At 36.8% G+C, this 22,593-nt stretch overlaps 1 long non-coding RNA gene across 1 annotated transcript in view; it reads left to right on the top strand.

Moving 5' to 3' along the window:
• Positions 1-8,156: 8,156 nt before the first annotated feature.
• Positions 8,157-22,593, top strand: part of LOC132425263 (uncharacterized) — a 118,805-nt gene continuing 104,368 nt past the window's right edge. The window contains exon 1 of the long non-coding RNA XR_009519410.1: positions 8,157-8,201. This is a non-coding gene — a long non-coding RNA (uncharacterized lncRNA). The remainder of the gene's footprint in view (positions 8,202-22,593) is intronic.

The raw sequence follows: 22,593 nt of genomic DNA, 5'->3' as shown, positions 1-22,593 counted from the left end.
CTTCCCCACTGGAGTTCTGAACCAAGTAAGAACCGCAGATGTAGAGAATGGACTTGAGGACATGGGGAAGGGGAAGGGGAAGATGGGACGAAGTGAGAGAGTGGCAGGGACACATATACACACTACCAAACGTAAAATAGATAGCTAGTGAGAAGCAGCCGCATAGCACAGGGAGATCAGCTTGGTGCTTTGTGACCACCTAGAGGGGTGGGATAGGGAGGGTGGGAGGGAGGGAGACACAAGAGGGAGGAGATATGGGGATATATGTATACCTGTAGCTGATTCACTTCACTGTACAGCAGAAACCAACACAACAATGTAAAGCAATTATACTCCATGTTAAAAAAAAAAGAAAAAGAAAAAGAAATAGGCTAGAGAATTGGCAGATGCAAGCCAAAATATCTCTATTTCTGATGAAGCTGAAATTCATGAGTGTAGGTTTATTCATTTAACTCCAGAACTAGAAAGACCTGCCCACTTAATAGCCCTAGCTGAACGCCAGCTGGTTTGTGTGGAAAGGAAAGAGGGAGGGTCTGAGCATCACGCTCCAAGATTCTCTTTCAAAAGCTCATTAATAAGATTAAGACAGAATGTTCCCTGCCCCCTACTGCTGGCTAGACTCTTAGAAAGTAAAGTATTTCTTATATAAAATCAAGTATTTTTCCGTTTTTGATAAATCATAATATTTGATGGTAAAGTGTGAATCATCTAATAGGAACGAATTAAAAACTTCAGGCTGTGAGTTGCATGAAGATGTATATGTGCTGCTTTTTATTGCATTATGCTATTAGAAGAGATAATCTAATATCTGACTCTAATATCAGATAATCTAATATCTGTGTGACTCTCTCTTTTGCCTACATAGAAATATTTACCTCCTACGTCAAACCTCTGCATCCCTACAATTCCTGTTTCCAAGAGCAGCAGATGTCTCTCTTATCATAACCTGAATCTCATTCTCTCCCAATGGTAGAAGATTTGTTCATCAATTGTTGGTTTTTGACAAAAAGACACATTTAAAGTTTTCCCATCTTAAATAAACAAGCAACACACACACACACACACACACACACACACACACAATTATTGACCAACATGTTTATCTATCCATCCTCTTTCTTGTTTCCTTTGCGGGAAAGCTGCTAAAAAGACAGGTCAGTCTAAAGTTACACATTCCTACTTAGTTCTGGCTTTTTTCACTACCCAACAAGTACACACTTTACTTCTTAAACTAACCCCTGACTGTTTTCCTTATTGTTTCTCAGCTTTGCTTTACAGCCCCGAGTAAGGACTGACTTCCCAGACGTTCCATGCTGGGTCATGCCTTCGTACCTTTGCACGTGGAGATCCTTCTCTACCTAGTGTAGTCTCACCTTTAGAAGAAGAGTCACCCTAAGCTCCATATACTGGTTTACATTCCTTTCTCAGCCAAGTGACTGACTCATATGTGTGCCCCTTTAGAACTCTGTCTATGATTTCTGTACTTTTACATCTGTTAATTCTGTCTTGTTGAATCTGCCACGTGAACTTGGGAAAAATGTGTATTCTGCTGTCCTGGAATGAAGTGGTCCATTAATGTCCAGTTGGTGGATGGTGCTGTTGAGGTCAGCTGTGTCCTCACTGAGTTTCTTCCTGCTGAATCTGTCCATTGCTGAGAGAGGGGTGTTAGAAATTCTTCAACTATATAGTGGATTCATCCATTTCAGCCTGCATTTCTATCAGTTTTTGCTTCATGTATTTTGATGCTCTGTTGTGAGGCATATATATGTTAAGGATTTTTATGTCCTGTTGGAGAACTGACCCCTTTATCACTACCTCATGCCACTCTTTATCCCTGACAACTTTCTGTGCTTTGAAGCCTCTTCAGTTTTCTGTCGATTAATATTATCATGGTATATTTTCCTCCAGCCATTTACTTTTAGTCTCTATGTGTCTTTACGTATAAATTGGTTTCTTGCAGCAACTTAAAGTTGGGTCTCAGGTTTTGACTCTGATAATCTCTGTCTTTTTTTTTTTTGCGGTACGCGGGCCTCTCACTGTTGTGGCCTCTCCCGTTGTGGAGCACAGGCTCCGGACGTGCAGGCTCGGCGGCCATGGCTCACGGGCCCAGCCGCTCCGCGGCATGTGGGATCTTCCCGGACCAGGGCACGAACCCGTGTCCCCTGCATCGGCAGGCGGACTCTCAACCACTGCGCCACCAGGGAAGCCCCTAATCTCTGTCTTTTAATTGGTGCATTTAGACCACTGACATTCAAAGTGATTATTGTTATAGTTGGATTTACATCTACCATATTTATTACTGCTTTCTATTTGCTGCCCTTATTCTTTGTTTCTACATTTGTCTACCTTTTTTTCTGCTTTTTGAGCATTTTATATGACTACATTTTCTCTTCTTTCTTAGCTTAATCACTTATAGTTCTCTTTTAGTGGTTGCCCTAGAATGCAGTATACATTTATAACTAATCCAAGTCCATTTTTAAATAACACTGTATCAAGTGTTGCTATGAATAACACTATGCTAAGTTTGAGGACCTTAAAATGACAAAATAATGCTGATTCTTCCCTCCCATCCCTGGTATCATTGCAGTCACCGATTTCCACTCATATAAGCATACACAATTGAATATATTGTTGTTATTACTACTTTGAACAAACTATTATCTGTTAGACCAATTAAGAAAAAATAAAAGCTTTCCTTTTACCTTCACTTTTATTTCTCAGATGCTTTTCTTTTCTTTATGTAGCTGTTAGTTTCTGACCTATATCATTTTACTTCTCTCTGAAGAACCTCTTTTAACATTTCTTGCAAGGCAGATCTACTGGCGACAAGTTCTCTCAGTTTTTGTTTGTCAATTTTTATTTTCCCTTCACTTTGAAAGGTTAATTACACTGGATGCAGAATTCTGGGTTGCTGGGCTTTTCTCAGTGCTTGAAACATTTCACTCCACTCCCTTCTTGCTTGCATGGTTCCTAAGGCAAACTTGGATGTAATTATTATCTTTGCCCCTCTCTATGTAAAGTGGTTTTCCCTCTGATTTCTTTCAGGATCTTTCTTTAGCTTTAATTCTCTGTAGTCTGAAAATGGCATGCCCAGGTATAGTTTTGTTTTGTTTTGTTTTGATATTTGTCCTGTTTGGCATTCTCTGAGCTTCCTGGATCTGTGGTTTGGTTCCTGACTTTATTTTGGGGAAATTTTGTCATTATTTTTCAAACATTTCTTCAGTTCCTTTCTCTCTTCTTTTGGAAGATCCTTTATGCTTATGATATACCTTTTGTACTTGTCCCATAGTTCTCAGATATTCTGTTTTTTTTTTTTTTCGAGTCATTTTTCTCTTTGTTCGTTTTGAGGATTCCTTTCACATATCCTCGAGCTCAGAGATTCTCTCCTCAGCCATGTCCTGTGTCCTAATGAGCCCATTGGAGGCATTTAACATTTTTGTTACAGTGTTTTTGATCTCTAGCATTTCTTACTGGTTCCTTCTTAGTATTTCCATCTCTCTCCCTACATCACATGTATCTTCTTGCATGCTGTCTACTTTACCCATTAGCATCTTTAGCATATTAACCACTGTTATTTTAATTACCGGGTCCAATAATTCCAACATCCCTGCCTTATCTGAGTCTGGTTCTGATGCTTACTCTATCCTTTCAAATTGTATATATTTTTTTGCCTTTTGGTATGCTTAGTAATTTTTCCTGATAGCTGGACTTAATGTACTCAGTGGAGGGAGCTTCTATAAACAGACCTTTAGTTTTTTTGGGGGGTGAGATGTGGAGAGAGTAAATAAATTCAAGGTTAAAATAAAGCTGCTTTTTCCTTCAAAAATGGATTTGAAAAAACTGGGTAAATTTGATGTATGTAAAGAGATATGGTTTAAGAGATAAAGAAAATTATGAAGCAAGGGAGAAAAAGTCTTAGGATCTATTAAAATGATAAAGTGCCGATGGAATGTTATGATTGTCTTGTGGGAAAATGAAGAAAAATAAACACAGAGTTTCTACAATAACTTCATCAGTTTGATAAGCAAAACATTCTTTCCATAATATAGTTAAGAATTCTCTTCTAAAACTATTTTAAAGATTTTTTGAGAGCTATTTTGCTATAGGGAAATGAACACAGATTTTTGAGGAGACTTTTATTCAGCCCCATCGCTTACTAATTGTACCAGTTTGGGCAAACTATATTTTTCTCCCTAAACTGATTTCTAGATATAGCAATACATGTGCTAATTGATAATCAGTAAATTGCAGTTACTTTAGAACATTGTATACTACAAGTACTCATGATAGCATTAACACACACACACACACACACACACACACACACACACACTTGTGGATGCTTCCCATTTGTGTCTCCAGTTTGGTCCTCTCCCTGAGGTCCAAGACAGTAGTACCAACTCCCTAAGGATTCCAGTCATCAGGAAATGAGCATGCCTAGAAGCAAACTCTGTTGCCCTCTGCAATTTGAAGCATCAAGTTCATAGCTGGATACATTTTATCAGTGAATCAGGTCTGAGCATCTGTGAGTTTGAGACTAAAAACTAGCGTGAAAATAGAGGACAAGCATTGTGTGAACAATTAATAATGCAGGTGTAAGTCGAGCTGGAGAACGAAGGTGTAGAATTTTTGGCTGTGGAAGAGTTGGGAGTGTCGGCACGTGCATGTGATGTGTGCGTTGGCAAGTTAGCCGAAGCACAGGCACGGTGACAACCATTAGCTGAAGTCTGGCTTTTACTGACCCAAGTTGCTATTTGATCAAATTACTGTTTGCAGTGCTCTTTATTTAAGAACATCTTAATATCAAGCATTAAGTGTTTTGAGTGTTAGTATAAAAGGAACACCTGGTAACCCTCTGTGAACCACTCTTGCTTGTGTCAGTTGTCTGGCTGGGTCTCAGTGCAATGGTGATTGGGGTGATAATAGTAGCATTCTTGTCCTACTTCTTATTCAAAAGGGAGTACTTTTAATATCAGCATTTAGAAGATATTTATTGCAGTGATTTTTTATGTGTCTATTACCTTTATTAAGTCAACCATTATCTTTGTAAAAAACTACTTACTTATCAAAAATTCACCTACCTACACTGGAAAAATGTAGCAGATAAAACAATTTTTTTCAATAACACAAGTTTTTTCAATGACAGAAAGTGGAATGAATATTTTTCTTATTGAAACACTTATGTAATCACTGCCTAAGAGACTAAAATGAGATGAATTCATGATTCATCTGCAACACATAAACTAGTAAGAAAAATGCCTTTGGTTTAAAAAGGGTGAACATTTTTGATGAGAAAAGGCATAAGCCCCTGAAATAAAATATTTTGCAATTTTAATTAGAGTTCTATCACAGTAAATCTTTTAGTTGCCATTTTCATATTTGCATATATATTTCAGGCTTATGAATATATTCAGAATAATCCCTCAGGGAATCTTACAGTCTGAATAAGGCTTTCATATTTACGACCCCAGATTACTTAAATATTAATTAACTCTAAGATTAAATATAGCAACATCATACGGTTATTCTTGACAAAAAACTAAATTCAGTTAAATTCAAGTTTATATTGTTAATTCCTGTCTGAAATTTATCCTCCCTCTTAGAAAAACTTTATATTATACAAATATAATTTAGTTTTTAATTTGTTAAAATATTTACATAACTAAAGTAATTTAAAGTATTTTAAATTTAATATTATCATAAGAAAATTAAAACTAATATATCTGGCACTTCTTTACTCTGTCACCTTGGATAAATTAATTGACCTTTTGGTGCTTCGGTTTTCTTTTCTGTAAAATGGAGATATTGATAATGTCCCACTCAAGGAGAGGTATTATGAGAATTTTAATGTGTTAGTATAGCAAAAACTCTTGGAACCATGCCAGACACATGGCAGACATTCTGTACACTTTGATTCTCATAGCTGTCATCATCGTTGCCATAATGTCTTGAAATAGCTGATAAATCATGATTTTTCTAGTATCTCAACTATAGTTTCTATTAAAGTTTTAATGAAACATCATATACGGTTGTCATAGAAACAACGATTTGAATTTGTTGCCTTCAATGAGGAAAATTTCAAGCATTATTATTTTTTCTTACAGTTAAAAATAAAACAAGGGAGCCACATGGGACAAGAGATTTCCTAACAAGACTAGAATGGCATCTGGTGTCTTTCCCAGCTGTGACTCCATAATACCTAAGGTAAGCACACTCACATTCCTATACGCTTCATGACTGGCGACCCTATTATTTATCCTCTGCTATGCTTCTTGTGGGAAAAATGCTCAAGTTCTCATTGCCATAACAACGGGCTAGTCTCCCTAAAACAAGATATGCTCTGAGTCAAAGTAAAATTGTTTCCATGGTAACTGCTACATATTTAAGTATGGCAGCCTGGTTTTTAATCAGTAAAATTGTCCTTTGTCAAAAAGCAAGCACATATTGTTACTAAAATAATTATGTATATTTTGGGGGTATGGTTAATGAACAAAGTAAACTAGACTCTCTCAAAAATAAAAAACAAAATTGATTAACCCTTTTCAATAGTTACAGTTTCTTGTTCATGAAATAAAAATCTGTACCATATATACATGAGCCAATCCATAGCATGTCTGTATATTGAATATAAAGTGCTTCTATTTCTTACATTTTGACCACATTTAAATAAAATAAAATCCTCATCACTGAAAACGAAAATGTCCATGATCCACATCTCTTTCATCCTTTACTTCTCTTTCATAAACAATAATGTCCTACCATGTTGAATATGCCTTAAGTCTCATACTGATTTCTTTTATCCTATTTTGTTTCAGATAATTTCTTAATGCAGTAAGGGAAATAAACATTACTTTCCCATCAAATAAAGCAGATCCACTGGTTATTCCCTTCATTCTCATGTACTTACTTTCCTTTTCTTTCTTTCCTTTTCTTTCTTTCTTTCTTTTTTTTCTTTCTTTCTTTCTTCCTCTTCCTTCCTTCCTCTTTCTTCCTTCCTTTCTTCCTTCCTCCCTCCCTTCCTTCCTCCCTTCCTTCCTTCCTTCCTTCCTTTCTTTTTTCTTTCTTTCTTTCTTTCTTTCTTTCTTCCCTCTCCCTCCCCACTTCCTCCTCTTCTTCTCCTTCACTTGCTTTCTGATGGTTCTTAATGTGGGAGTGGAAAGGGTGAAGCTGTGGCTAACCTTCTGGGAATTGAGATTGGGGGTGGTTGCCATAGTTACATCATCTGTCAGGTAGAAAACAAATGGAAGACAGTCTCATTTAAATTATATTCTAGAGAACTCTAATTTCTCATGTATCATTGTGGCCATGGCCAGATTCTTTGTATTTAGAGGGACTGGATTAAAATCCTGCTCTGTGGTTTTTTAGCTGTGTGATTTTGGGCTTAAATTTCCTCATTCATAAAATGAAGTTAAAATGCTTGCGTCCTGGGTTATTGCAGGAATTAGATGCAACAGTGCATGCAGAAGCCTTAACACACACAACATGCCAAGTGCGTAGAATGCACTGCATTGCTAATAGCAGCTGTTATTTTTATCATTATCTTCAGTCTGACCCGAATACTAACAGAGAGTGGAAAAGGTACTAGTATTAGCATATATACAGCTTCTCAACAGTAAGTTTTGCTTCCTGTTTTAATATTATTTTTAAAATATAAAGATTTATATAGCATATAATTATATAATATACATTATATGGTAATATAATAAAAGAATTTTTCAGCAGTCTGAGATCAAAATTAAAATACTTGATGTAATTTAAGTTTATCTTAATGACTCATGCCTTTTCATTTTAAGACAAACTGAGTCCATATTTAACTTTTCTTTCACAGTACCAAAGGCATCCAGCAGATCAGGTACCTTCAGACTGAGACATGTCTCAGATTTTCTAGGACAGTCTTGAATTTAAGTATCCTGTTTCATTGTTCCCATAGGTATAGCTGTACCTGTCAGGCACTGTGTCCTGATTTGGGGGTAAAATATATTGTCAGTATAAATGCAAGACTTGAACTATCCCTGACTTTGACAGGTAATTGCAGTCGAGATTCCAGGGCTCAGAGAGCAGACGGCATCTCAGCAGGGTCACTGGGCTGCCACAAAACTTGCTGGCATAGTCCCATGACGCCCGCCTACCTGACAAGAAGCTTCAGAGGACAGCAGGAGACTGTTCACCTTTTTGTTAGTTTCTACGAAAAGGGCAAAAAGGTAGGTCATCAACGACTTGAGTAATTGAAAGCCCAATCTCAGTTATATGGTTCAGTATTTTTTAATTATATAAAGTATAGTTGAAGTATAGTTGATTTACAATGTTGTGTTAGTTTCAGGTGTACAGCAAAGTGATTCAGATATATATATGTGTGTGTGTGTGTGTGTGTGTGTGTGTGTATTCTTTTCAGGTTTTTTTCCATATGGTGGTTATTACATTAAAAGATTATTACAAGATATTGAATATAGTTCCCTGTGTTATACAGTAGGTCCTTGTTGTTTATCTATGTTATATATAGTAGTGTGTGATTAACAGATACACACTACTGTATATGGTTCAATTTTAACACCTACTCTTAAGTCTGGAATTGCAAATCATTTCAGCGATTGCAGTGTAAAATAGCATAAAGGATGGCCCTCTCTCTGTGATTTGCTGCCTATCCTGAGAGAAGAATGAAAAATCAGAACCATCAGTCCTTTCTGATCTCCTGGTTGAAATCCAAATCTCTCATTTCGCTGCCCATGTAAGAAATATGCCAAGGAGAGTTGAGACCACATTCCTTCTTCTTCTGAATCCTGAGCTTCTCACTTTCAAGGAATCTTCCATTTCTCACCTCTCTTCCAACTCTGTTTTTGGAAAATTATTTGAGATTTATCTGTATGTCAAGGTTTTCAAGAGATTTGCAGGGGCCTTCCCTGGTGGCGCAGTGGTTGGGAGTCCGCCTGCCGATGCAGGGGACCTAGGTTTGTGCCCCGGTCCGGGAAGATCCTATAAGCTGCGGAGCGGCTGGGCCTGTGAGCCGTAGCCGCTGGACCTGTGCGTCTGGAGCCTGTGCTCCGCAGCAGGAGAGGCCACAGCAGTGAGAGGCCCATGTACTGCAAAAAAAAAAAAAAAAAAAAGAGGTTTGCAGGAAGATGAGGTAAAGAACAGATAAGATCAAAGGTGCTTGACATTTTAGCGTAGAAAAGAAAGCATTTGGACAGAGAAAGACTTTTTGACTTGGAAGGAAAGTCAGAGTTCTTGGGTATGCATAGATAGATTACAGGAGAACATGTGAAATAAGTCTTCAGTCAGTAAAACCAGTTACCTGGTGTATTCGCTTAGGGCTGCAGTAACAGCTTACCACAAACTTCAAGACTTAAAACAATAGAAATCTACTGTCTCACAGTGCTGGAAGCTAAAATTCTGAAATCGAGGCAGTAGCAGGACCACGCCCTCTATGAAGCTTCTATGGGAGGACCTGTCCTGGCCTCCTCTTAGCCTCTGATGATGATGGTGATGCTTGGCCTTTCCTTGGCTTGAGGAGACATCATTCCAGTCCCTGCCTCTGTGTTCATATGGACTTGTCTGTGCTGCTTCTTTTCTTATAAGGACACCGGTCGCGTTGGATTAGGGCCACCCTAATCCAGTCTAATTTCATCTTAATTAGTTACATCTGCAAACAGCCCTATGTCCAAATAAGGTCGCATTCTGAGGTTCTGGGAGGGTAAAGAATTTGGTGCGGGGGAACTATACAGCTCAGGATGTCTGATTTTCTCTTCCCTATCCCCACATCTTACCCCCATGGTAAAATTTTGCAAAGACCTGGAGATGTTTGCAGAGTACAAGTCAAAGACCGGGACTTAGCCCGCATCAGAGAGTGATGTGCAGAGAGAAGGACAGCTCCCATCGTTTTCTTACTCTTTCAAGATTAATTTGGACTGCAAACATATAGAACCACAGTGTGACTGTGTAACGGTGGACTGGCTGTCAGACTTGGTAGATGAACAGAAATAAATACAGTTACCTCCAATAAGCTCAATTCTATTTCACAAGACGCATGATGAGTGGAAGCAGCGCGGGCTTGAAGTAGAAACTCAGTTTAGGGTTCTGGTTGGCAAGTTGCTTGTCTAAGAATTTTCATGGATAAATAAGGATACGATTTACCTCGTTTAATTATTGTGAATATGAAATAGATTACATTCAGGCAAGGCATCCAGTCCGGCAATCCCCATGGTAGTTCCTTTCCCCTTCTTTTTATATGATCGTATTGATGCACTGGTGGCATCCAATGTCAGAGTCTCTGCCTCTTGCTAAGTAGACTTTTACATGAATTCAGTCCAGCTCAGAACCTCGACCTGCCTCTTCTAACCACGTGGGAAGACAGGGAGAGAAAGAATCTACCTTATACTCTTTCATGCTCTTTTTCTTCATAGAAACAGCTCTTCATTTAGAAGAGAAAAATGTATAAACTACTCTTTTAAGATTAATTTGGACTCAACTGGCTTGATCAAGCCTGAATCAAACGTGTTATACCAGCCAAGTAGCTCCCTGCCTTGTAAGGCTCCAAATAGCTGTTCTGCTAGATTAAGCAGAGAGTGTTCTTTACATCTGTTTGCATATGAGCAGGTGTTTATACTGAGGGTCTGCCCCAAGCCTCAGCGTTTAGCTGCATTAAAGTGCAGCTTCTTCGTCTATCCTTTGTGTCCTATTACTCACACTGAATTTCAGAAGCCAAGTGTGGAACAGCCCTGCTATAGTCACGCTGCTGTGTGGGAGGCTAAAACAGTAAGTAAATCTGGTAAACAGTGTTTAAAATTAGTATGTGACAACTCCCATTGTTTTCTTTTTCATGCCTTCCCTTGGGCATTAATTAAATACAGCATTTTCCAGCATTTTCTCTTGCAGAATCATTTCCTCCTCTGTATTTAAAATATTCAGACTGAATGCAACAGACTGCAATATTAAATTCTAATGACTATTTCTGAAATAGCAGGGAGTTGGGTCAAACACAGTCTATAATAGATGTCGGCAAAATGGAAATATTTTTCCATTAACATGCAGATGAGTTAAGTTTGTGGGAAAGTTTCTTTTTCCCAAATGGGGAGTTAAAAGTAGGGTGTGTTGCTGCTACCCCTGGAAATTTCTTTTTTCTCCCTTTCCTTCCTTCCTTCTTTCCTTCCTTCCTTTTTTCTTCCTCCCCTGCTTTCTTTTCCTTTCTTTACTTTGTTTTTTCTTTTCTTTTCTTTGATTTCTTTCACCCTTTCCACCCTCCCTCCTTTCCCCTCTCTCTGTTTCTTGAATGTAGATAGTTGAATTCTGCAGCTATATTGATGGTTTGTGCTTTATCCTTCTATCATGTATAGAATAAATAGCAATAACTAAAATAATCTAATGCATATTAGACTTGGAATGAAAAATCTGCCTCATTTTTGTTACTATAAAGAACATTTTGTTTTATAAAAAGATACTGTTATTAATAGAAACAACGAACTATTTCTATGGATTGATTTTTAAATCTGCCTGAAAATGTTGTTTAATTAATGTTTACTTCACAAGTAACTTTTTTTATGCAAACAAATTTTATGGCAATCAGTCCTTGACCTAAAATCTCTCTGAAACCCTTATGTCTAGAAATAATTACTAAATGGCTGGTTTTGTCTATTCACCCACTTATTCTTTTAGAAAATATTTTCTAACTGTCTGCCATGTGCAAAACACCCTGACACACTGCTTCATGCTGTAGAGGCTGCAAAGACAGCTGCTTATTTTCATGGATTTTAAATCTTCTAGTGGATACAATGTGCTAGCGTATACTCTATAATTCAGGTATGAAAGCGTCCACGTTTAGAAGAAGTGAACACATGAGAAGCTTAAAAAAGTGCAGAGAAGGTTTCTAGAATATGAGTATTTGGCACAAATATTAAGAAAGAGAATTTTTGAAAAAAATCTCTAAGGCAAATTATAGGTTTGTAGCAATAAAAAGACCCACAAATCTGCATGACCTCAACATAGAGAAATATTAGTAGACTGAGTTTCAATTTAATGGCTGGCTGCGTGTGTACTGGCTCTACCTCTGCGTGGTTCTGGGGAGTGGAAACAGGTACTGGGTTACTGAAGTATGTTCTTTTACACTGATTATGAATTTATCTTTCGAAAAGAAATGAAGTGGGACTGAAGCTGAAATAACGTTTATTCTGTCATAGTCGTTTAGTCTGCCACTCTAAAGAGATTTATTTGCCAGATAATAACTCTCTCATCAAGAATCCATTTAACTAAAAAAACAAACACTCTTTCTTCTGGTGTCATTCCTAGGTCTTTAGGAAATTGGTTCTGGTAAACCTGAGTTGTCTAGTACAGAAAGTGTTCCAAAAACCTGGAGGGTACTCTGACTGTCTTGGGGTCCACACTAGAGTATAATTCTAACGATACTACGTGGACCAAGATGAAGTGACACCTCTCTGGAAAGAGTCACACAAAAACCCACCAACTCCTAGAGTCACCAACAAATAAGGACTGGTAATTTTTTATGCTATGATAATTTCAGATGAAAAATATTAATAACTTTTCTATCCCTTTCCTGTTACCATCCACACATATGCATTTCTTGAACCATATTTGTCCTCCTAGAGGGCACAATCACTGATGCCCATGTTGCATATGTTGGCTATATTAAAAGCAGTCCCTACAGTGAGAATGAATCCTTAGTGTAGGCATAGCTGGACCATGTTACCTTTAGTAATGATATGAGGTGATAATAATGGCAACGTAAGTTTAAAGAGTGGTTTGCTATTTATAGATATTTTCTCACTGAATTCTCTTAGCCATAAGATGTAGGTTAGGTGCATTGTTTTGCTATATCATACCTGTAAAGACAGGAAAACAAGATCTTGTATCGGCTGCCCAGTCATCAAACCAGTAATAGAACTGGATCTGAAAGAAGATCTTACCTCTCTCCAAGTACTGAACTTTCTCCATGACATCACACTCTTAAGTATGCTTTTCCTCCGACCCATGACATACTGTAATTATATTTTTAAATGTTTTGAGTTAGTACAAGAATTAGACCAATACAGATGAATAAAAAGTAACTTAGATTTTTTTAAGGAACCTCCATACTGTTCTCCATAGTGGCTGTATCAATTTACATTCCCACCAACCGTGTAGGAGGGTTTCCTTCTCTCCACACCCTCTCCAGCATTTATTGTTTGTAGATTTTTTTGACGATGGCCATTCTGACCAGTATGAGGTGATACCTCATTGTAGTTTTGATTCACATTTCTCTAATAATTAGTGATGTTGAGCATCTTTTCAGTGGTGACCTAAATGGGAAGGAAATCCAAAAAGAAGGGGATGTATACATATAGCTGATTCACTTTGCTGTGCAGCAGAAACTAACACAACATTGTAAACCAACTATACTCCAATAAAAATTAATAAAGAAATAATAACCAGAATAAGAGCAGTAACAAAAATAGCGACTTTGAGCTACAATTATATCATTGGAAAAGTTGCATTGTTCTTTTGGTTATAAAATAGCGATATTTCGGAAAGAAGGGGAAAAAATTTCCTTAACCTTTTCCTAATTGCAAGGCTGTAGCTGGATACATATAGTTTTTGCTGGGTGCTCTCATGCTCTTTGAGCAGAGGGATTTTACATTATGTATTTTTATATTCCTCACAGTACTTAAACAAGGACATTTATAAGTGCACAATATATACTCGTTAAATGAAATGGGACCCGTTTATTTCTACGTTATGTGTGCTGAATAGTCGACATGGCCTCAATTTCTCCCATTTTTCCTGTCTGTCTCTTATTATTAGGCATAATTTTCATTTTGGATGCTTTTGTTAAAAAAGTGATATTTCTATTATTGATGAAAATCGTATGGCTGTTTTATTTTGCGTAGTCTTAGCATTCATTTCCAACAGTCGTGACCAGACTTAACACCTGCTTCTTCTGCACAATGTATAGGTTAAAAAGCTTTCCCATTTTACAGCTATGTTCCAATAATGAAGCTTGAGAAATTAACTAGTATTAGGTGACTTATCCAAGCTTATTCTACATGTAAGATATGATTTTAAAAAGCACTGGAGCTTCCACTACATTACATAAGTCCCTGGACCATGTAACATTTCTCTGATGCTTAATTCTTTAACTGGTCAAAGAGCTGTGCTTTTGAATGAAAGATCATGCTGTTTTGTGATGCTCGGCACTTGTAGTGAATGCACATATTGTTGCCAGCATATCTTTGGATAAACATTATTTTAATTGGACCAAGGTACACCTTGATTTTACTAGGGACTGGGTACACACTGGCTGTTGAAAAGTTAATGTAGGGCTTCCCTGGTGGCGCAGTGGTTGAGAGTCCGCCTGCCGATGCAGGGGACGCGGATTCGTGCCCCGGTCCGGGAGGATCCCACATGCCGCGGAGCTGCTGGGCCGGTGAGCCATGGTTGCTGAGCCTGCACGTCCGGAGCCTGTGCTCCGCAACGGGAGAGGCCACAACAGTGAGAGGCCCGCGTACCGCAAAAAAAAAAAAGTGAATGTAAAAAGAATCACCAGTACTGTAGTTTCTAATTTTCCACATGAATAGTTGTAATATTTTGAACTAAGCTACTTGGCAAAATATTTCATTGGAAACATTTCTTCTTCTTAATCATGATAAGAAGGCAGATTATGTTCTTAATGAGAAACAGGTTGATATGTTTGGATGACATTCACTAAACTATATAATTTAGACAATCTTACCTTGTATGATCTACTTAAACATTAGAAGAAATTTTAAGCTATGTTACAGGACTCAATATAATAAAAAGGTTCCAGATACCAATTACTTGCAGCATCTTGTAAATGTGTTAGAATCATTAAATATAAATATATTTGCTTGAGTAGCATTTGGATTTATTTTATTTCAATTAAAAAGACATCTCTAATTAATTTTTTAGTACAAGAGAAAAAATTGTGTTGGGGTATTCATTTCAAGCATACAACTATTATTTAATGTGTTCTATACCAAAAAAATATGTATTTTGTTTTTTTCTAACATGTGAAAACTCTAATGTTTGACTGGCCCATTTTCTCCTAAATATCAGTAATATTTCTCAGGTATATCCAGGAAATATTTAATCCACAGCATCTCACTTTCAATGAAAAATCAACAAATAAAAAGTATCCCTATTGTTTAATAAAATGTCATGGAGAAAAAAGGACTGATATTCTTAAAAAGCATAACTATCTGAATCTTACTGGGGGCGTTCCTGGGAATCTGGGTGGACCACACTGCTTTTTGTCTTAGACTCAGGGCACAGTCTTAGAGAAGGAAAATGAATAAAGGTCAAGGAGAAGGAAAATGAGTAAAGGTCAAGGAGTTTAAGTCAGACTTAAAGTGCAAAAGTGGAAATATACCATGGTGAAAATCACATTGAAATCTCCCAAGATGTGCAGCATAATAATCAAAGTTATGAATCAAGATCTATTTAAATTTTTTTAAACTTCTGTTAGCCCCTATAATTGCCTTACATGTGTTAGCGTGGAAATATTAACCAAGGTTTGGTTCCTGGAGAATTCCCAGTGTGATATGAATATATATTGGGAAACATGGGCAGGGCGTAATGCCTGTAGTTATGTCAGAGTTTTACTTATATAAGTAAAGACCCAAATTAGCATCAGAGAATAAATGTTCATTATATTAAATTGAAAATCTATCACCTTGGAGGCCACTATCTCTGGTTTGGTTCTAATTAAATATGTTCTTGCACTGGGCTTAACAACTCTTGCTGAATTTTCTGATCAATCCAAACAATAGATTAAACAATTGCATAGGGAAAAAGCCTAATTTGTTTCTAGCATTTAATGAACAAGGATATGGGTGATTAAATAAATTTCTCACATTTTAGTGAGTTGCTTGGTTACATTCCGATGCCCTTTCCATGTCCTAAATATTATCGTGGGCCAATCACAGATGAGCAGGTCTATACCTTCTGGTTCCACACAGGGCATTTTACAGCCCATGGAAAAGGGTTTCCTTTGTGTGTGTGTATACAGTCGCTCATAAAAGAGTGACTCTTTTAAGAAATTATGGAATTACTATTTCAAAGGAATCCTAAAACCCATTCATTTATTCACCAATTTATTGACAGCCTGCTACATGAAAGACAATGTGGTAGATCCTGGGTTCTATGGAAGCAAATGAGATAAATACAGTTTTTGCCTTTAAAGAGTTTTCAATATATTTAAAAGGATGAACAGTGAAGAAGTATAGGAAACTCAGGATAGGGTCCTATGAGAGTGTATAGCAACTAAAAATAGACCTTATTCTTGGTTGGGAAATCAGGAAATAATTCTACAAGTTGACACTTGAAAGATGACTAGGAAACTACTATGGGAAATATGGGAAAAGATTTCTAAGCAGAGAGAAAAGCAAGATACATAGTGTGATGTGTATTCCAAGAATTAAATAGGCGAGTGCGATTGGCTGGCACAAAGAATGAGGGATAGAACGAAATGAAGAGCTAAGATGCTTACAATGTAAAGAAAATAGGGTAAAAGAAAATGCAGTAACTGAGGATTTCTTATATATCATATGATGAATATGTAATAAATAACAAACATAGATATACTTGTTGACCAGAAGGGTTATGCATTATTATTTAATTGACACTTTGAAATATGAGACTACCAGTAACTTAATGTGTTAGATCTCAGATCTTCATGGTTTAAATTCCTAGCCCCTACAAGTGAAAACAATCCTTTACTTAAAAGAATTTACTTTGATCATATTTTCTAATATCCTTCCAGCTATTTCCATCCAGTCAGAATTTCTGTTGCACGTTTTGAAAGTGTAACTGAACACTTCAACAAGTAGCTTAAAAAATATATAGTGATACAGCGAGCAGGGAAGAAATAAATCGAAGCCACTTTCACCCATCCAGTCACCCACTGGACACTGGAATATGAATTATAGGTAGAAAAGCAGAAGAAATATAGGTTGCACCATTGGGTGTTAAAAAAAGAAATATGAAGGCAACAGAATAACTGGTCTTAGGACTCTTTTATAATTATCAGCTCCTTTCCCTCTTCCAATTTTTCCCTTTCCTTCTCCCTGTCAATCCTGCAGGGCAACTACATTACAGTCACAAATAAACATGTAACCAAAGGCAGGCTAAGTAGAATTGCAGGTAAGATCAAGGAGTAATACATTATGTAAGTTCCAGAAAGGCATTATCCCCCCATTATCTCAGTGGCAAACCGTTTTCCTTTGGAATAATTATAAGCTAGCGTTCGTCATCATGCGCACTGTTTGCTGGGCATGCCAAGGCAGAGTGCTGAGCAGAACCCTTACTCTGTGGGCCAGGAGAGGTAGCAGAGTGTCAATGAGGCAAAAGAGCACACTTTGGGGAGGGAGGGGCCGTGGGGATTAGAGCTGAAAGAAGATTACAGCGGAAAGCAGAATCTTTTTCACTCAAGTGGGGTGACAGGTCTGGGGCAAACTGCTAAATGTGAGACGCAGGGATTGTATGATTATAAGTGCTTTGGAAAAGTGTGTTGCGCTAGCTATCACCAAGGAACGTATTATAGTTACCCTTCCGCAGTCAGCGACTGTAAAACTTGATAACATTTATGAAGCACCTCCTTTTAAGCATTAGAAACTGACGGTATAAGGATATGATCCTTCAGAGAAGGAAAATATAAGAGGTATGTGCTCCACTGTCACCCCAGCTTTTTGCCTGGAGCACTTTTCAAAGTTTGACGCAGGGAAGCGGAGCTGGAACAGAGAGCAGCAGACTTTCTGGGAAGAGGAAGCAGAGATCAGATGTCAGCGTTGCTGAGGTGTCTGGGTTTATGGGACAAGGTGCTAAAGTGGAGCTAGCTCTGCAGGAAAAAGCTTGGGAGTCTGCAAAGGCGTTTCCTTGAGTCTTTGGCCAAATACTAAGCTGTATATATGGAGAGTGAGACTCCATGAGGCCTGGAAGGAAGAAAACAAAAATAAAAAGCCCACAAGAACTCTTCAGAGGGCCCTGAGCTGAATAAAGAGCTCATAAGACAAACCGTGCTGGGGAGCCAGAATGGAGAGATCTTGGGGAACATTTCAAATATTCAAGTGAGACTCCAGAAAGAACATCTTTTGTGAGTAGGCTACTTCAGTCTTAGGGTAAGAGTTACTTTAGACTTGACCTTACAAAGCTTAAAACAAAAGCTTCCTTGTTTTAAAGTTATCTATAAGACAATTTTATTTTGACAAAAAAGTTATAAATAGTTTGTGTATATTTCTCACTAGTTAAATCACGTTACAGTTAATTATCTAATGTAGATAGTCCTTTCCTGTATGATTTCACTAAAAAACAAAATAAACGCCTTATTTTCAATAGATAAAAGGCAATTTATATCACATCATAGACAACCATTTTAGTAGAAATGAAAATCAAGCACACGTTTTGTTGAGCTCTTCAACAGAATTTTCCTTCAATCCTGATTTCTCTATATGATTAAATAATACATGTTCAATTTTTTCAGTTTTCATATAAACCATTAAAAAGTCATCAGTAAATACATTAACTGCTAGAATAAAACTCAACATTCTCTAATAGGAGAAACAGACTCTCAACAAAGTAGCATCCACGAGTCAATCATATGATGAAAAATAACAGACATACAAAGAAGCAAGAAAATATGATCTATAACTAAAAGAAAAATACAGTTGATAGAAACAAACACAGAGATGACAAAGATGTTGAAATAGCTATTATAACAATTTCAATAATTTAAAGGAAAAGATGTACATAATGGACAAAGAATTGGGGGATGCCATTAGAGATATAGACGCAATAACATAGAACGAAATGCAAATTTTAAAACTACAAGCAATGTATGAGTTCAAAAATTACTAGGTAGGCTTAACAGAAGTTTGGACATTGAAGAAAAGATCAGGTAACTTGAAGACTGATCAATAGACGCTATTGAAATTGCAACACTGAGTGAAAAAAAAAGAAAAGCTTCAGTAACTTGTGGAACAATGTCAAGTAGTGGTCCACAATTAAGTAACTGGAGTCCCAGAAGGAGGTGAGAAGGAAGTTGAGAAACAAAAATTATGTGAAGATATGATTTCCAAAATGTCTCCAAATTTAATGAAAAATATGCTCAATATCTCCTGAACAGGATTGAAGAAGAAAGGGCACTCATGTACATCAAAGTCAAGTTGCTGGAAATCAAAAGTAAAGGGAATTGCTTCAAAAATAATAAAATATCTAGGAATACATCTAACCAAGGAGGTAAAAGATCTGTACATGGACAACTATAAAATACTGATGAAAGAGATTGAAGACAAAAATAAATGGAAAGATAGACCATGTTTATGAATTGGAAGAACTCGTATTATTAGAATGTTTATACTAGGGCTTCCCTGGTGGCGCAGTGGTTGAGAGTCTGCCTGTTGATGCAGGGGACACGGGTTCATGCCCCGGTTCTGGAAGATCCCACATGCCGCGGAGCAGCTGGGCCTGTGAGCCATGGCCGCTGAGCCTGCACGTCTGGAGCCTGTGCTCTGCAACGGGATAGGACACAACAGTGAGAGGCCCGCATACCACACACACAAAAAAAAGTTTATACTACTGAAAGTAATCTACAAATTCAATGCAATCCCTATGAAAATTCCAGTGACAGTTTTCACAGAAATAGAACAACAATCCTAAAATTCATATAGAACCACAAAAGATCTGAAAAGCTAAAGTAATTCTGAGCAAAAAGCAGAAAGCTGGAGGCAACGTGATCTCTGATTTCAATTTATATTGCAAAGCAATGGTAATCAAAACAGTATGGTACTGGCATAAAAACAGACACATAGATCTATGGAACAGAATAGACAGCCCAGAAAAGGACACATACATATATATGGTCAGTTAATTTACAATGAAGGAGTCAAGAATATATAATGGGGAAAGGACATACTCTTCAGTAAATAGTGTTGGGAAAACTGGACAGCCACATCCAAAAGAGTAAAACTGTACTACTATCTTACACCATACACAAAAATCAACTCAAAATTTATCAAGGACTTGAATATAAAACCTGAAACCATAAAAATCCTAGAAGAAAACATAAGAAAAAAACTCCTTGACATTGGTCTGGGTGATTTCTTTTTTTTTTTTTTTTTTTGATTTGACAACACAAGCAAAAAAAAACAAAAACAAAAATAAACAAGTGGGACTACATCAAAGCAAAAGGTTTCTGCAAAAGAAACCGTCAACCAAATGCAAAGACAACCTACAGAATGTGAGGCAATTTGCAAATTATATATCTGGTTAGGGACTACTGTCCAAAATACATAAACTCATACAACTCAATAGCACGATGCATAATAACTTCATTAAAACATGGTAAAGACCGCAAGTGTACATTTTTCCAAAGAAGACATGCAAATGACCAACAGGTACATGAAAAGGTGCTCAGCATCACTAATCATCAGGGAAATGCAAACCAAAACCATAATGAGATATCACCTCATACCTGTTATGATGGCTTTTAGCCTAAAGTCAAACTGTGCCAAGGATATGGAAAAAATGGAACGCTTACATGGTTGATGTTAATCGGTAAGTTGGTGCAGCCATTATGGAAAACAGTATGGAGGTTCCTCAAATAGTTAAAAATGAAACAATTTATGTGGTCCAACAATCTCACATCTGAAATGAAACGAAAGAAATGAAATCTGGATCTCAAAGGGATATCTGCACTCCCATGTTTATTGCAGCATTATTTACAATATCCAATCTATGGAAACAACCTAAATAGTTATCACAAATGAATAAAGAAAATATGGTGTATATGTAGAATGGAATACTATTCAGCCATACAAAAGAAGGGAATTTTGCCACTTACCACAACAGAGATGAACCTGGAAGAAATTGTGCTAGGTGAAATAAGCCAGAAACAGAAGTACTGCATGATTTTAGTTGTATTTGGAATCTAAAAGAATTGAACTTATAATAATGAGAAGGGTAGAATGGTGTTATCAGGAGCTGAGCCATGGGAGAAATGGGGAGATATTGGCCAAAGAGTACCAACTTTCAGTTATAAGACAAATTGTTCTGTTGATCTAGTGTACAGATGATGGCTATAGTCAACAGCAATTTATTGTATACTTGAAGTGTAATAAGAGAGTAGACGTAATATGTTCTCAACAGAAACACAAAGGTAACTATGTGAGGTGATGAATATGCTAATTAAATTGATTGTGATAATCACCTCACATTTAATATGTGTACCAAAACATCACCTTGTACATGTTAAATATATACAATTTTCCTTTGTCAATCATACCACAATAAAGCTGGAAAACATTACATATAAAGACACTCGGATTAAAAACAAAAGGATGGAAAATAGATATAACATGTACCCTAGTAAGAAAACAACTGGAGTAGCGTTAGTAATATCAGTGCGAGTGCAAGGAAATAACTATTACCAGATACAAAGAGTGACATTTTATAGTGGTAAAATTTTATTATGAAGTCATAAAGTACATTGAAGAAAGGCTAAGAAGTACTTCAAGGATACAAGAGAAAAAATAGAATATTTTGTTTCTTTTTTCATTTCAATAACCACAATCATTTCTTAAAGTACCTATATCTATAATTGCATATCAGTTTTAGTAACTACCATGGCTTTCTTCTGGATTTTTATGATTATGGCAAGCCTCTTGGTTATCTGCATAAGATCATTCTCTGTTCTTCCTTGCTTCAGAACTCTGATTTTGTTTGCAGAGTAATATGGCTCATCCCAGAGAACAGATTATGGTTAGTCTATGTCAATCATAGCAATACCTTTCCATTTTTCTAAAGATGGGAAGAGATATGGGCCTTGGGTTTAATGTGATTAATGAAATCACCTCAGTGTCTACTCATATATCATAGTTTATTTTTATGAAGTAAACACAGAAAATAAATTAAAGCAGTTATAATTTGTAAGTTAGTAAGTTAATTTAGGTTAGTTATTTAGTAAGTTATTTCAGCTGGTAATTTAAATGCTGTAAAATAGACGTATGCCTGTGTTATAGTAACACTGAGGAGAGGCATCTGATTTAGTCTTTCTGAGACTGAGAGGGGGAAATCCTTAAAGTATTGTTTCCAGTGACACTTTATCAATACCTTCATTTTGTAGAAAATTATTTAGTGGAAAATGCCCAAAATTTGCGCTAGATCGTTACTATCCCATAGAACAGTGTCTGTGATGATGAAAATGTTCTACATTTACACATGAGGCTAATAAGCATTTTAATTGTGGCTAGTGTGACTGAAAACCTAAAATTTTAACTCTAATTAATGTAATTTATATAGCAACGTGAGGCTAGTAACTACCATGCTAACAGTGAAGTTCTAGAAGAGGAAAAGAGCATGGAAAAGGACATATAAGTTTGAGCTTTATTGATCTAAATGTATGCAATAAGATACTTTGGGAAAAGAGGGTCATTCTTCAAGTTATAGAAGATCATAAAGCTAAGCAAGAGAGTTTGAACCTTCAAATTCTAAAGGCAATGGGCTCATGAAAATCTTTTGAGAAAGGAAGGCTAAAGGCTAATTTACATTTCAAACACCATTATGACAGCAGATGTGACAGGGATTGAAGGGGAAGACCAG

The sequence above is a fragment of the Delphinus delphis genome, chromosome 5, assembly GCF_949987515.2.
Source record: "Delphinus delphis chromosome 5, mDelDel1.2, whole genome shotgun sequence".
Lineage (NCBI taxonomy): Eukaryota > Metazoa > Chordata > Mammalia > Artiodactyla > Delphinidae > Delphinus > Delphinus delphis.
This window is presented reverse-complemented; position numbering and strand designations above follow the sequence as displayed.